This window comes from Chiroxiphia lanceolata, chromosome 4, assembly GCF_009829145.1.
Source record: "Chiroxiphia lanceolata isolate bChiLan1 chromosome 4, bChiLan1.pri, whole genome shotgun sequence".
Lineage (NCBI taxonomy): Eukaryota > Metazoa > Chordata > Aves > Passeriformes > Pipridae > Chiroxiphia > Chiroxiphia lanceolata.
Window position 1 is genome coordinate 15,820,677 of NC_045640.1, and position 14,029 is coordinate 15,834,705.

Consider the following 14,029-nt stretch of genomic DNA (forward strand, 5'->3'; position numbering starts at 1 on the left):
CTAGATCTTGTTGGAAAGAGGTAAGGAACCAGAAGTCTCTACATTCTTTTTCTTCAAAAGTGAAAAAAAACATATAACTCGAATTTGGTGTAGCATTCCCATACGTTTCTTATTTCATTTCTCTGAACTTTCTCGAGTCCTCCACTACAGTTTTTTAAGAAGAGGGGACACGAACTCTGTAGGGATTTATGCAGTCTCTTTTGTTCTCTATTTCTTTTCTAATAATTCCTAACATTCAATTTACATTTTTATTGCTACTGAGCATTAAATTGGTGGTTTCATAAAAACTATTCATTATAATTCCAAGATCTCATTCCTAAGTGGTAACGTTCAATTCAGAGCCCATCACTCGATATGGAGAGTTAAGATTGCTTTTTTCTAGGGTATCACTTATATTTATCTACATTGAACTGGTGATACCAAAATTTGCAACCCAGTCAAAACTTCAAGTTCAGCAATAAAATAAATATTTTCAAAAATATTAAAATCAGCTTTTATTATGAATTACTCATTTGAATCTAATTCACTGAAGAATTTTCCAACAATGACATCACGACAGCGTAGCATAAAGAGACCTCTATGCTTCATTTGGTACCACTTTCTTTTGAGCAATATCACTATCTCTCTTGATATTCTAATGAGTCATCATGCTATCTTAGAGCCACAATTCCTAGAGATAAGGGAATAGAAGAAAATCCCACCTTTCATTAACTAAAATCAAGTACATTTCAAGGTATCCTGGGTGTAAAAGTTAAAGCTTTAAAATGTGATACAATTGCAGTGTCAAGAACAAGAGTAAACAGACAAAAAGAATTTATCTTTTTTCAGTTTTACATCCATTTTAAACCTATTTCACACTTCGTGAAGCACAGTTTTTAACTGGATAACAGAATTACCATGGTGAACAAGAGACACATATATATGTACAGTCGATCAAACTTATTTACAATGGCAATGTGTGATATATTACTGAACTAGCCTAAAGATAATCCAGTTGGTTTGGGGTTTTTTTTAAGAAATCTGGAAATGTTGTCAAATTAATCATATCATCAAGACCATACTAGTTCTTGAGGACAAAAAGATTTAATGCATTCAGGAAAACACCAAACAGATCACAACAATTTAATAGCAAGGAATGTGATGGTGAAGACTCTGATGTTGGAGGCTTCTATTTAAGACCTGATGGTGATATTATTTTATTATCCAAATGAGTGTTCTGCCCCACAAGCTCTCAACTAGTCTAGGAAGGGTTGCTCACAGTCTCTGTTCATGGAGCTGTTCCACAATCAGATACTGAGGTTCTGATCTGAAGCACTCTGAGTTACAAAAAGAAAGCATGAAAAATACAAGCATTAGGGGAAAAAACATTTTCTACATTTCTATATTATGGCATATATCTACAGATATCCATAATAATTTGTGAATTATTTGTTGTCTTTTGTGGTTTTTGGTTTTAATATAGTCAGAGGTGTGAGCAAATATATGCAGATCAGAAATGTAAATACTATGATTTATAGTAGAAAGTAATTACTTGTTAGAAAGTAATTACCTTGCAATATGTATATTAGTTTTAACAGTTTTTAGGGCAAGTCCTAGTCTCATCTAAGTATGCACAACTAGCTAAAAAAGAACCCCCCCAAAAATTGTTTATTGTTTTAGAAACTCTTAATTTTCTAAGTTCTTTGGAAGTACCATTTTATTAAAGAGTATTCAAAACAATTAATATTTTAAAGTCATCTTAAGAATAAACAGTTCATCTTCTACATCCTCATAGGTGGTAAGCATTATAAAATAATATATAAGCACACAGACAGTGTTCACAAAATCCTTTATTTCCATATTTTCCCTGACACAATAAGATCTGTTTTTAAATCACGACAAAGGAAAGATTTCTTAGAGGTCATTACATCATGTAGCATACGATAAATATAAATCATCTTATATGCCTCCAACATTTATGTATGACATCATCAGCATTGGATAGGATCTTATTCAATACAAACACAAGAATTCATGTTTCAGGTCTTTTATTTCTAGTAAAAGGCAGATTACCTCTTACCATGCTGTACTCTTCATTTTCATTTTATAAAAGCAACCCTTCTTTAATCTCGCTGTCAATTTAATGATGAAGTGTGAATTGTCACATTTCTAGTACATGGTATGGTCCCTGCTCTGATAGCTTCGTGATTTGCACTTTTAATCGAGTATCACTGGAGAGAGGTTGGCATGAAGACCAGTAAACCCTGGCAAAGCATGCATTCACTCCTTACTTTGGGACAAAGTGCTGGGTAATATCTGAGCTTGATAACCAGAAAAATTAGTGAAGGCAAACACTTCCCATCCCTTTCACACAGTGAGATCTGCCTGCTGGACACCTGTCTGTCACCCGAAAGAGGAGACACATGGCTTGCTGCATGGGGGTAAGGAATAAGGACAACAATCCTGTCCATATTGTCAGGCTAAAATCTTATGTTGGTGAAGTTCTTTGCAATTATCTCTTATAATTGTCCCACCCCATGAGTCCTGTACGCTTCTGTTCAAATACCAGTGTGTGGAGATATATTAAATGACTTCTGCAAATACCTTGTTTGACAGAAGTCTCTTTAGCAAGTCAACCTGAAACTCACTGTTGTAATATTTTCATTAACTGTTTTGTTGCTAGGAGTTTAGTTAGACTGGTTAAGTGGGTAAATGTGAGAAACTTCTTGACTTTGATTTGCCCCAGCTACCTCATTTGTTCTTAGATGGCTCCTGGTTCACCCAGCTGACAACATCCTCTGTGGTGGGCTCATGAAGCTCTATCACCAGTCAGGCACATATAATGTACATTATTTATACAACTCTGATCTGATCAGTCAGTGCCTCCTGTTCTCCTGTGTCACTTCAGCTATCCTCCAAATTATAGAGCCATCAGTAGAGTATATTTAAACTTATAACAAGTTCTCAGCTATTTCCTCTCAGGATGAGAGGATGCTTTGAGATCAGTTGAGGTTGTTTTGAGATTTCTAGTGTTGGGCAGATGATTAGTGAAATTTAAATGGCCCCATGGATTTTAGATTTTGGACTTTCTGACCCTTCCAATTACACTAAGTACCCAAAACTGAGAAACAGGAGAAGCTTGGAAGCGTAAAACCTCAAATATTCATTTCCACTTTGTATTTTGACAGAAGCTTCAGTCATTTTGTATTTTGCCTGAATCACTGTGTGTATACAGTACAGATGGTCAATGAGTAAAATAAAGTTCTAACTTTATTTGAAGTCCCAGCCTTATACTGAAGGTGCAAAAGCAACACTAGCAAGAAAGCAGGGATGATAATGCCTCAGATAGAGAGATAACACCCTGCAGTTCTGTAGATGTAAAAAGGATTCTGCTGTAACATGATCAATATTTGGCAGTAAATGTGAACACCAGCACTGCTAGCTGGTGAGATGGATGGGAAGGGTCACCACCATTGCCTATCCCTCCCATTTCAAGAATCCTAAGAATTTTCACAGTGGCACATGCCAAGTGGCAGAAAGAAAAGGCTCCGTTTAAAGTGAATAATCAGCTCCTACAAAATAAAGATATGTTTATCCTCAGATTTTAGAGAGAATCTTCACATAGTCATACAGCTCCGAGATCTAAGTGATACCAATGCTAGAGTGTTCAAAAAGCAAGCTAGAACACTCTTCCCTTCTTTCAGAAGATCCTGACCTTACCTGTGGAGGTGAACCTTGTGTTTCTGTGAAGTGAAAGTTTACTGTATTGTCAGCTTGAAATTACCTGCCATACAGCTGTTGGAGTTTTCCACAAGTGAATTCCACATGTGGCTGTGGAAAGGTTTTACACAGGATAGGAAACAACTTGTAAAGTATTTTGACAGAAATTCCAGATTTGGGAATGTGTCTTAAGTTCTGCATGACACTATATAGAATAGGCAGAAAAATAAAGTACTTTTTTCTATAATATATGCAAGTGTACAATTAAGGAATGACAAAAACTACCTTTGCCTTTTGGGATGAAGTAAGAGAATTAATCTTTTACTTACCACGAGACAGTGTTACAGAGCTGAAAGGCACAGAAGTATTAAACGTGTTAGGCAATAATTGCAAGCTAGAAATCGTGTAGAATATGCAGCCAGACATGATCGTCTGTTTTAAAACTTACCTTGGTGCAAGCTACACCTAACTAATACAAACGCATAAGATCTTCAAGTCTACACTTCATTAATGGAGTGCTTAGGTTTTACCTATTTGGATTTATACACAACCCAAGTGCAACAATCTGGTGCTCTTGGCACCTATGCCATAAAGATACAGTTCTTAGAACAAGTTGCCCACAATTCATTGTTTCCATATTACATGGCAAAGTTTAAACTAATGAAATAAACCTGCCCCGTTTTCAAATGGAATACACAAATGGAGCTCATCTCCTAGGATGCATGATAACAGACAATGATCTTTGTCCTGGCAATCAACTAACTCAAATTGTTTCAGCCTTGGTGAAGGAAATTAAAGCTTCAAAACTGTGGTGCCTCCACATATCAAAGTAAAAGACCTGTGGTTGAACATACTTCATATAGAGTGGGAAAAACAGCTTCTGCAGCCAGCTGCTAGTAAGCTAGGGCGATAGAGGTCAAAGCAGCTGACAGTCAATGCCAAAACATAGAACCAGTTTCTACTAAACAGCAGTGGGGTAGGAGGTAGCATCTTGAGGAGCAGTGAGGTCAAAAGCAATCCTGCCACAAGCACCATGATGCCCTGAGCTTGCCCTTGTTGTTCGGCCACATCAGTTGTAACCAGGGAGCAGAGGGAAGGAGGGCTGCATCTGCACTATAAAATCGCAAGGATGTCTGTTTCCTTCCCTGATTCTGACCCCATTTGCAGTTTGATTAGAGAACAGCCAAGTTGCAATCTCATAGCACTCTATGTATCAATCAAGAGGAAAAAAATTGCCCAAAACTAACTCCTAAAATAATTCAGCAGGAAAATAAAGGCCACATAGAAGCAGCACCTAATGTCGCAAGTGTGTATTTTTGAAGTCTTTGTTTAGAGTTTGTGACTTTGGTCTTATGAAAACAAAATGCACTCTCCCTTTTTTCCAGTCATTGCAATTTCTAGACCAGATGAAGCATAAGCAAACAAAAAGTCTACGGTGGAGCGATTTGTCAGCTCAGTCTGTGCTCCAGGAGCACTCTTGCATTCCTCAGAGCTAGGAAGCTCTTGCACAGCAACATCCATGGGTAAGGCTCTCTCCTGACTCAGGTGGCACACAAGACTCCCTGTCAGGCCAACAATCAATGACTGACTGTGGTTGTTCACGTCAGCACTATCCTTGACCCCAGCTACAGGACATACCCTGAGCAAGAGACCTGCTTCCCTTGGCAGGTCCAGTGCAACAAGGGCACAGCAGAGCACTTCCTCTGCATGAGCAGCTATCATAAGCAAACCCTCTGTTTTCTGGATTTCTAGCCCAACTCCCTACAGAATGATGAATGCTTCAAGTCTCACCCTGTAAGACATTTCGTGGACAGGGACCAAGGCTTATAAATTTCCAGAGAAAGCACCATGGTCAACGGTCACATAATGAAGGCTACACAGTAAAATTAAAACTCACTGGGGGGAGAAGAGTTTTGGGGCTCTCTTGAGGACCAGTCCTGATGATCTAATAAAAATTAGGAAAGTGCTTGACCACCTTTTATCTCCAATGCAAAACATATTTCTTCATTTACATACACATTTGCATATCACACTAGATGTCATCATTGGAAACAAATCAGCAAAACAATCCCACATTGTTCTAATATGTACATTTATTTCTCTGCTGAGTGGATAATTAAAAAAATAAAAGACAGATGAGAAGTCATGCTTCGCTTATTACCTTCACGATAAGGTTTTCAGATACTGTGGTAGTAAACCTATTTTGAATAGCAAGCATTTACCAGATCCTATTATTCTACAATTTCTGTGGGAGATTTCTTGTCACCTTGGAAATTATATGTTTGGTTCTAGGAAGAAAAATTAGCTTTACTCAGAGGTCTAAGTAATTCAGATATATGGCATGCAGCATGTAAAACAAAAGTCTAATATCAATGTACCCAAAAGTAGATTTTATGACTGTTAAATATACATGTTGCAAAAGATTAGATTTACTGTTTTGCTCATATTGTGTTAGTCATTTATAACATTTGGGCACTGAGCAACATAAACTTATTTTACGGTTCTTTTATCCTTTCAAAAGCATTGCAGGCTCCTAGATAGGCAAATTCAACACAAGGGTTTCTGGGATATAGCAGTGATAAATATACAAAGGTATTATTTCTGATGGATAACATTCTTTTAAGGTCTTTTCATGATCCATTAATTTATGAATTACACAGCAGAGTAGACATTGCAAAGGGCTTAATTTTGGTTATATGTTGATCTTTGTTCCTTGAAGCAGCTTTTATCCAAAAAGTAAGTAGGACTAAAAATAACATGTTCTCTTGGATTGACTCCGACAGGTTTGATCATAGAATTTAACTATTTTATTCTTTATTTATCAAAAGGTGGGCAGTTGGGCCCATCCTTATTTATAAACAGGAATATGCACCCCCAAAAAAAATCAAAATAGAAAAAAATAATTCTATGGCTCACTTCATTCACAGCACAGTTACAAAAAGCAATGAAATTGTCATGGAATAAAATTTACAGTAAGGAATGAAGTATGGAAATAAATGCTGCACAGAGATTAAGACAAAAAACCAACTCGATAAAACTTTTTGACAATGTACTGGCAAACTGACTTCATGGGAGCCAGATTTCCATCAAAGCATCCTATCTCCACCTTGCCAGACCTGATCCATTTCAGGTAAACCAGAAGTAAGTTACTTCAGACAAGTTATTTATAGGTCAATGAGAAATTAGTCTTAAGATCCCTCTTACTTGAAAAGAATATCTGGGCTTTTGCTCATGGCTCAAAAAAGAGACCAAAAAATGATGGGCATAATTATGGAAGTATCCTTACCCCCTATATGCTGCTTCCCCCCAGGACTGAAGTACAGGGAAATTTCATGAGCCATCATAAATGAGTTTTATAGATAATACCTCAGTCTTTAGAGCTGTTACTTATTTCTCTTTTCTCTCTCTTTTTCTTACAGCAATAATAATAATTAAAAAAAAAAAAAAACAAACTCAAAACTGACAGGGAGAATCTGTTAGTAAGCTAATGAAGTGATGATAAAATTCTGATCTCAGGAGTTTTCGATCCAAGCAGCAACTGTGAACATTGCTGCTGAACAGAATTTGGCCATGTGCTTGCAGTACAGTATTTCAAGCAATCCAGATTAGCAGCAGTTAAGAGATCTGTTTATTACTGACAGGGTGTGGCAACATGTAAGAAACTCATGGTATCCTGAGAGGGAGTTTCTTAACTTCCTTTTCATTATATTCAATGGTTTCTGTTTCACAATGAAAAAGTGTGAAAAAATGCTGACAATATTTACATTCAGATTTCTCTTGCAAATAATTATGGTCCTCAGTATCACCTAAAATGAAGTTAACACAAACCTTAATATGAACACAATCTTTTTTTGATTTTGAAAGAGCAGAACCCTCTTTTTGTTCCATATGCTACCCTAGAGGCATTACCTGATGATGTGTAGTCAGATCTTGGTTTCCTGAAGTTCCCACAACCTTTTCAGGCATTACAATTGATGGTAATGTTCTTGCCATAAACTTAGTTGTTATCAAGAGATGAGATATCCATTGAAACATTAATTTAAGTATAGCAATTCTTTTATCTCTTTTAATAAAACTTACAAAACAAAGAGTAGGGTTTTGTTCAGAATTAAACCTAGACTTAGTTGTTTTGTTCCACAGCGTTGTAGTTTGGCTCTCCAAAGAAGCTTCTTTACAAGTCAGTAAATCTGCGACAGGTTGAAAAAATAAGAAAGGATATTCATTATGAAGGTAAAATTGTCTGAAGTCCAAAAAATCACGCAATTTTCTTGAAACAAGTATAAACATGAAATTCTAGGGATAAATGGGAAAAGGCTGTCTAAGCACACCTGGAAACATTTCAAATGGAAATCATGGATTCTAAGTTACCTCTGAAAATATCCAGTCACCAGCATACAAGTGCACCAAATGCAGTCACTAAAGGTCTTACTTAACAGTATATAGGACAGACTCATTTCTTATATACATTTCCAGTCCCCAATCACCAAATTAAAGCTAATCTAGTTAAATTATTTCAAAATTCTAATTTGTTGATCAGTCACAAGATCAACTTACTGCTGCTTAATATCATCTTGGTCTTCAGCTGAGCATAGTAATAGATTGTGTGTGTGTTCTTCGACTACAAACAGACATGAGAAAAAAATAAAATCTTTAAAACCTCTGAAAAATGGAGCTGTTTGATCTAATGATTTCTGTCTTGTGTTGGTGATGGGCTACTGGCTTGCATACAAATTCGTCTCCACTGACATGTGGTAGCCCATTAAGCCACTGTAACTCAATTTCATGTCTGACTACATAGGAAGAATTGAACTGATAGAGTTGAAGCAAAGTTTCACGTTATTAAGGTGACTGTTTCCTAAGGTAATAGATACTTTTCCAAAATGGAGAACAGACTGAGCATTTCTCTGCTTTAAGGCTTTATATACACATAAATGTTACACTGCCCATTTAACAGTACAAAGATAGTTAGAATGGTACATCTGGTATTGTGTGTCGCAGCAATGCTGATATGAGCACAGCCATTCTGGCATAGTTACTTCTATACAGATGAAGAACTACTTCATTATTAGGGATCTTCAGCCCTGTGTAATTATATCCAACTTTACGAGCTATAGCATTTGTCAAATAGTTGGACCAGGATAAAAAAAAAAATATCTGTTAATTTAGGAAGGTCATTTTAGATCAATCAGTGATAATTTTCAGGTAGCATGTAATGTAGCTTTCTCCGCCAAAGCCCAACACACTTAGAAGCCTCTTTATGTGTAAGGAAGGTGTGGGTGAGCAGCTGTTTCACTTGCAGACAGCAGGCAGAATCATGCTGTTACAAATGCAGGAAAAACATGTGGAAGGTAACAGAGAAAAGTCAGCTAACAGGCTTTGTCTGAACTCCAAAATGCACAGATGAGTCACCTCCACAGAGCACACCATGATGACATGAACTAACACTACAAGAAAGTGCTGACCTAGTGTGGGAAACAAGAATTGCCTTGTACTTGATTGCTTAAATTCTAGTTGTTTCAAGAATTGCATATTGACAGCTTACTTTTTGCCTGCACTGAAAGAGTCGTCATGTTTTTGCTGTTCTCAAATTAAGTCCAAATAGTTATTTTGAATAAAGACCTAAAACAGTCAACAATTTGCTGAAAACATGGAAAAAGCAGATTCACGTTGCTGCTCTTTTCTTCTAGAATAACACCTAGTCTTTGTGTTGTTTGAAGGCATGTATCTATTTGAAGACCTGCATGTTGCTGACATAACAAGGAGGATTTTTAAAGCAGTGCAGTAGTTATCACCTGTCATTGGCTCTAGTGCCACTGCTAATCGCTTTTGAAATAATCCAGTGCATCAGACATTGAGGCCATCAATGTTCTTCCCATTACCACAGTGTAGAGGCCATTTGGATAATGACCACTGCCCCAGAAGAGCAATGACAGATTTCTGTGCCATCACACTTTGACTAGAAGCATCATGTGCACTGTACATCATTTGGTGCTCTGAACTGCAGCAGGATCAGGACTGCTCTCTGTTCAACTAGCAACCATTGGCAAGCAGTGAGGTTGAAGGACTGGGTCTTTTTCAGCTGTTGTTAAGCTTTCCCCTTCTCTACAAGGAGCAGAGACAAAATTCAGATGGAGGCAACGACAGAAAATCCAGTAGGTGCTTTGGGGAAAAGAGAGGAACTAGCTGAGATTTCACAATCAAGCAAAGAGAAAGGGTTAGGATGGTCACCACCAGCCATCAACTTGATACATGTCAGTGATAAGCTGCATCCAATTTTTCTCTAAATAAAGTGCACTTTTCATTCCCCTCCCAGGATATCTATTAGTCCATGATGTCTTATATAAGTGAGGGAAGACTAGCAGAAATTACCTGGTATTACCTACGGGTCTGAAGAATTTCCGGCAGCAAAACAGTGAACAGGTAGCAGAAACACCATAAGAGTCATGATAAGCAAAGGTCAACCTAAATTAACTATATTCTCTTGAGAAGAGGTGTGAAGTTTACATTGGAGGTTGAAGAAGTAGAAGCACCTCTTTGAACATCATGAGGATTTCCACTGAAGCTCTTCACACCTCCAAAGAGGGCAGGAAGGAATTGCCCAAGAGTAACACATAACAGACTAAGACACAGTTTCATTCAATTGACACTCAGGAACTGTCTTCAACAGGATTTTATACTTTAAATTTCAAATAGGATGCAACATGAGACCTGGACATATCAGCCACCTACAACTTAATCTTTGTAACTTCTGCTAATGGCACAAAAAGGGACGGCTGGGGGGAGCAGGCCATTCTTCTAGACTGGGTGGATCATCTAAAGGAATAATTTAGTCTCTGTGATATCTAAATCACGGCCTATTTATTTTAAATTCCAGTAAAGGGCTAATTAGTGTTAATTACAGTAGCAGGGCTAGTGATGTGGCTATTCACACACAAAGAACTTGGCAGAGACTGAACTCCACTTACACATAGGTCAGCAAAAAGAAAAGAGCGCGCTGCACTTTGTCACATCTCATTTGGATTGCCTTCAAAATGCTGAGCTAGAGGCAAAAGATACCACGGTTCATTTCCAATTCCCTGTCTAATCCTCTCACCTTTAATTTATTTTAAAAGTTTAATCAGAAGTTCATAAAGCTCAGATATCAATTTTTTAATTAAAAAAATTAAGCACCTGCAGGTAAGCTTTTTAGGAACTCATGGCTGGCACAAGTTTCATTATGAATAGGTACTTCCACAGTTCACCTTTCTGAAAACACTACTGTGATAAAATGTAACTTTCATTCCCTCACTATTGCTTCAGGGATGTGTCATTTAGGGAAAATAAACAGAAGACTTCTATCGCAAAGAAACCATGCTCCATGCGGGGTCAGTGAAAAGCTGCACCTTTCTCTGGAATTTCTGGCAGTATAGTAATAACTTTTCTGCAGAAATTGTCACTAACTGCTAGAAACCTTAGTACTTGAGTAAAAGGACTTGAGATATTATTAGCACATAAATAATGTAATATTTGCAAATAGAGAAACCTTACTAAATTTTTGGGATTTAATTTACTGTTAGTTGATGAAAATTATGATATTAATAGTTCTTTAAAGATGTCAGCCAGCTTTGCAATGCCAATTGTTATAGTATTCTTGGATTTTCAGAAGTCAAAGTGTTTTGACAAGATCTTTCTCTAAAGGCTCTTAAAGACTCTAAGTTATCAGAAGGATGAAAATTCTTTAGTAGATTAATGATGTGTTGGAGCATAGTAATAAATTGTTTTCACCACAGAAGAGAAGCAATCAGATATCTGCACTAAAACTTGTCCTCTTCAGTATATTCATAAATGATCTGGAAAAATGAATTAATAATGAGATGGCAAAGTTTGCTGATGATACAAATTACTCAGAACAGTCAATACCTCAAAAGGTGTCATTATACTGAACACTGACTGATTCAGCAACAAAAAATGTAGACGTTATTTAATATCAATAGATGCAAAGCAATACACACAGGGGGGAAAAGCCCAACTTCACACACAGAGGGGCAAATAATAAATAAATAAATAAATAATTTAGTATCACTTCAACAAGAATCTTGGACTCCTTGTCGAGAACTGTCTGAAAACATTTGTCCAGTGCTCACTGGCAGACAGAAGATGCAAACTGAATGTTACAAATCACTATGTAAGGACGAAAAGTCAAAAGACAAAATATTACACCACTGTATAAACCCAGACTTCATCCACATCCCAAATACTTCACCTAAGTCTGAATGATCCATGTCCAAAGGTTTATTAGAAGTAGGAATGGTGTACGCTAGACAACACAGATGAGTAGCAGTATACTATTGTAACTGTATGAGGATGGATGAAAGTACTTTTCAACTTGGAAAAGAGATAACAAAGAGGAAACAATTGTATATAGAATTGAAACTAACTTAGATGATCAGTAAGGAACAATGGTTCACTATTCCTCTTACCATAAGACTTAAAAAGCACCAAGTATCACAGTTTTAATCAAACAGAAATGATTTTCCACACAATTCATAGCTACACTGTATAGTTTATTCTTACAAGAATACTAACAAATACTAACAAAAATACAAATGGGTATAATAAATAATTAGAACAATCTATAGAGAAAGGATTCGGCAAGGGCTAATAAATATACAATGCACTTAAACCTACAGTTTAAGTAATGTGCACATTGTGCACAATTGGAAACTGGGGAAAGTATCTCTGTGCTTGTCCTATTCTCAAGCCTAGTTAAGACACCATACCCTGTTCTGATTTAGTGTGGCCATTCTTGTCCTATTATTTAGACCCAAAAGCTTCATGATCTAATTATATTCTGCCTTCAAGAAACAACTTAAATTTGGCTTCTATTTTCAGCACCAGGCAGAAAAGACATTAATTCTCTTTTGCAATAAATAGGGGCTGAGCATTGCTGACACAATTATTAAGTCCTTCCTCCAGCAAGCCTATTCTGTACTGCTGCAGCAATCCCTTCTGACTGTAGAACAAACTCCACTCCTTACTTACTCTACTTCATCTGATTGTGTATCCAATTGATCTCTCATCTTGTTCTTCATTATATTTGTCATATTGTACTTTACTGATTCTTGCATATAGAGGAAACTTCTGTGTTCTCTTAGACACCTGAAAGAATATTACATGTAATCTTTAGTCACATTGCATCATATTTAAAAGCAACATATCCAATTCTTTTACATTCTGCAGTATAATTTTATTTTCTTCACTGGCTTTTATTCAGTTTTGTCTCCCTGGAATGTTCAGAGTGTGAAAAAGTACAAATCATTTTAAGGATGTCATACACATATATATATATATTTTCAACATCATATTCACCAAACTATTTATATGAACAGTTTTATTGATCAGATACTTAGATTCATTTTTACAGTTAGGAAAATGAGGTTTAATTATAAAATCAGTAGCTGGGTGGGTATATGAAACTGCAGTTAAAAATGGAAGAGCTGAGTGAACTGCAGCATGCTCAAGCTCTAAGGTAGGGCTGTGCCTCAGCATTAACAAGAAGGCAAGGTGAGCAAAACCAGCCCTGTCTACTTCTCTCCCCTAAGCAGGCTTATGCACAAATTAAATTGGAGAAAAAAACCAAGAGCTATAGATAATGACTGAGCTTTTTAATAGAGTTTATATGCTTCACTTCCACAGCATTTTAATGAAATTTGAATGCCTAATTCTTCTGGGTTCTTTTAAAAACCCCAGTCCACATCACCAGATGCATAAACTATGACTGAATGCTTTCTTTTAACGTTTCCTAGTCACAGGGCAGATGAACCATTCTTTATGAATTATAAACTGCATTTACAACAACCAAGTAAAGTGCAGGAAGGCCTGGATTAACCCAAAATACAAGGGATGATTTGTAAAAGCTGTAGTTCCCAACTGGCCTTCAGAATGTAGAAGGCAAATGAATAAGCACCAGAAGGCTGGTCTCAAAATAAATCAAAAATCCATTTCCAGAAACTTTAGAGCCTTTAAAATACTGACCTTACAGCAATAGAAACAGTGATACAAGAAATGCATATTTAACTTCTTCATCCTTTTGCATCAATGAATCCAAAACTGCTCTGCAAAGCATGTGTAGATATTTTTGTCACAGGACAGAAGCTCTGTGAGCAACAACAGCCAAGAGGAAGAAGGGCTGGTGGGAGAGACCTTGCAGAGTAGCAGTCCTCCAGAGATGCACCAGAAACATAGGCACTCCGAACACCATCACCATAATTCAGGCTGACCTAGTTCAATTTACTCACTCTGAATAAACAACCTTAAAAGACAGAGGTTCTCTGACACCTAAGAAAGAAAA

The 14,029-nt window shown here is 36.8% G+C and overlaps 1 long non-coding RNA gene across 1 annotated transcript; it reads right to left on the reverse strand.

The window, feature by feature from the left end:
* Window positions 1-972: 972 nt before the first annotated feature.
* On the reverse strand, window positions 973-12,836 carry LOC116785591. Its single transcript, XR_004356599.1, has 3 exons — window positions 12,721-12,836; window positions 7,609-7,886; window positions 973-1,316 (listed from the first exon to the last, which is right to left on the reverse strand). It is a non-coding gene; the product is annotated as an uncharacterized LOC116785591 (long non-coding RNA).
* Between the last annotated feature and the right edge of the window lie 1,193 nt (window positions 12,837-14,029).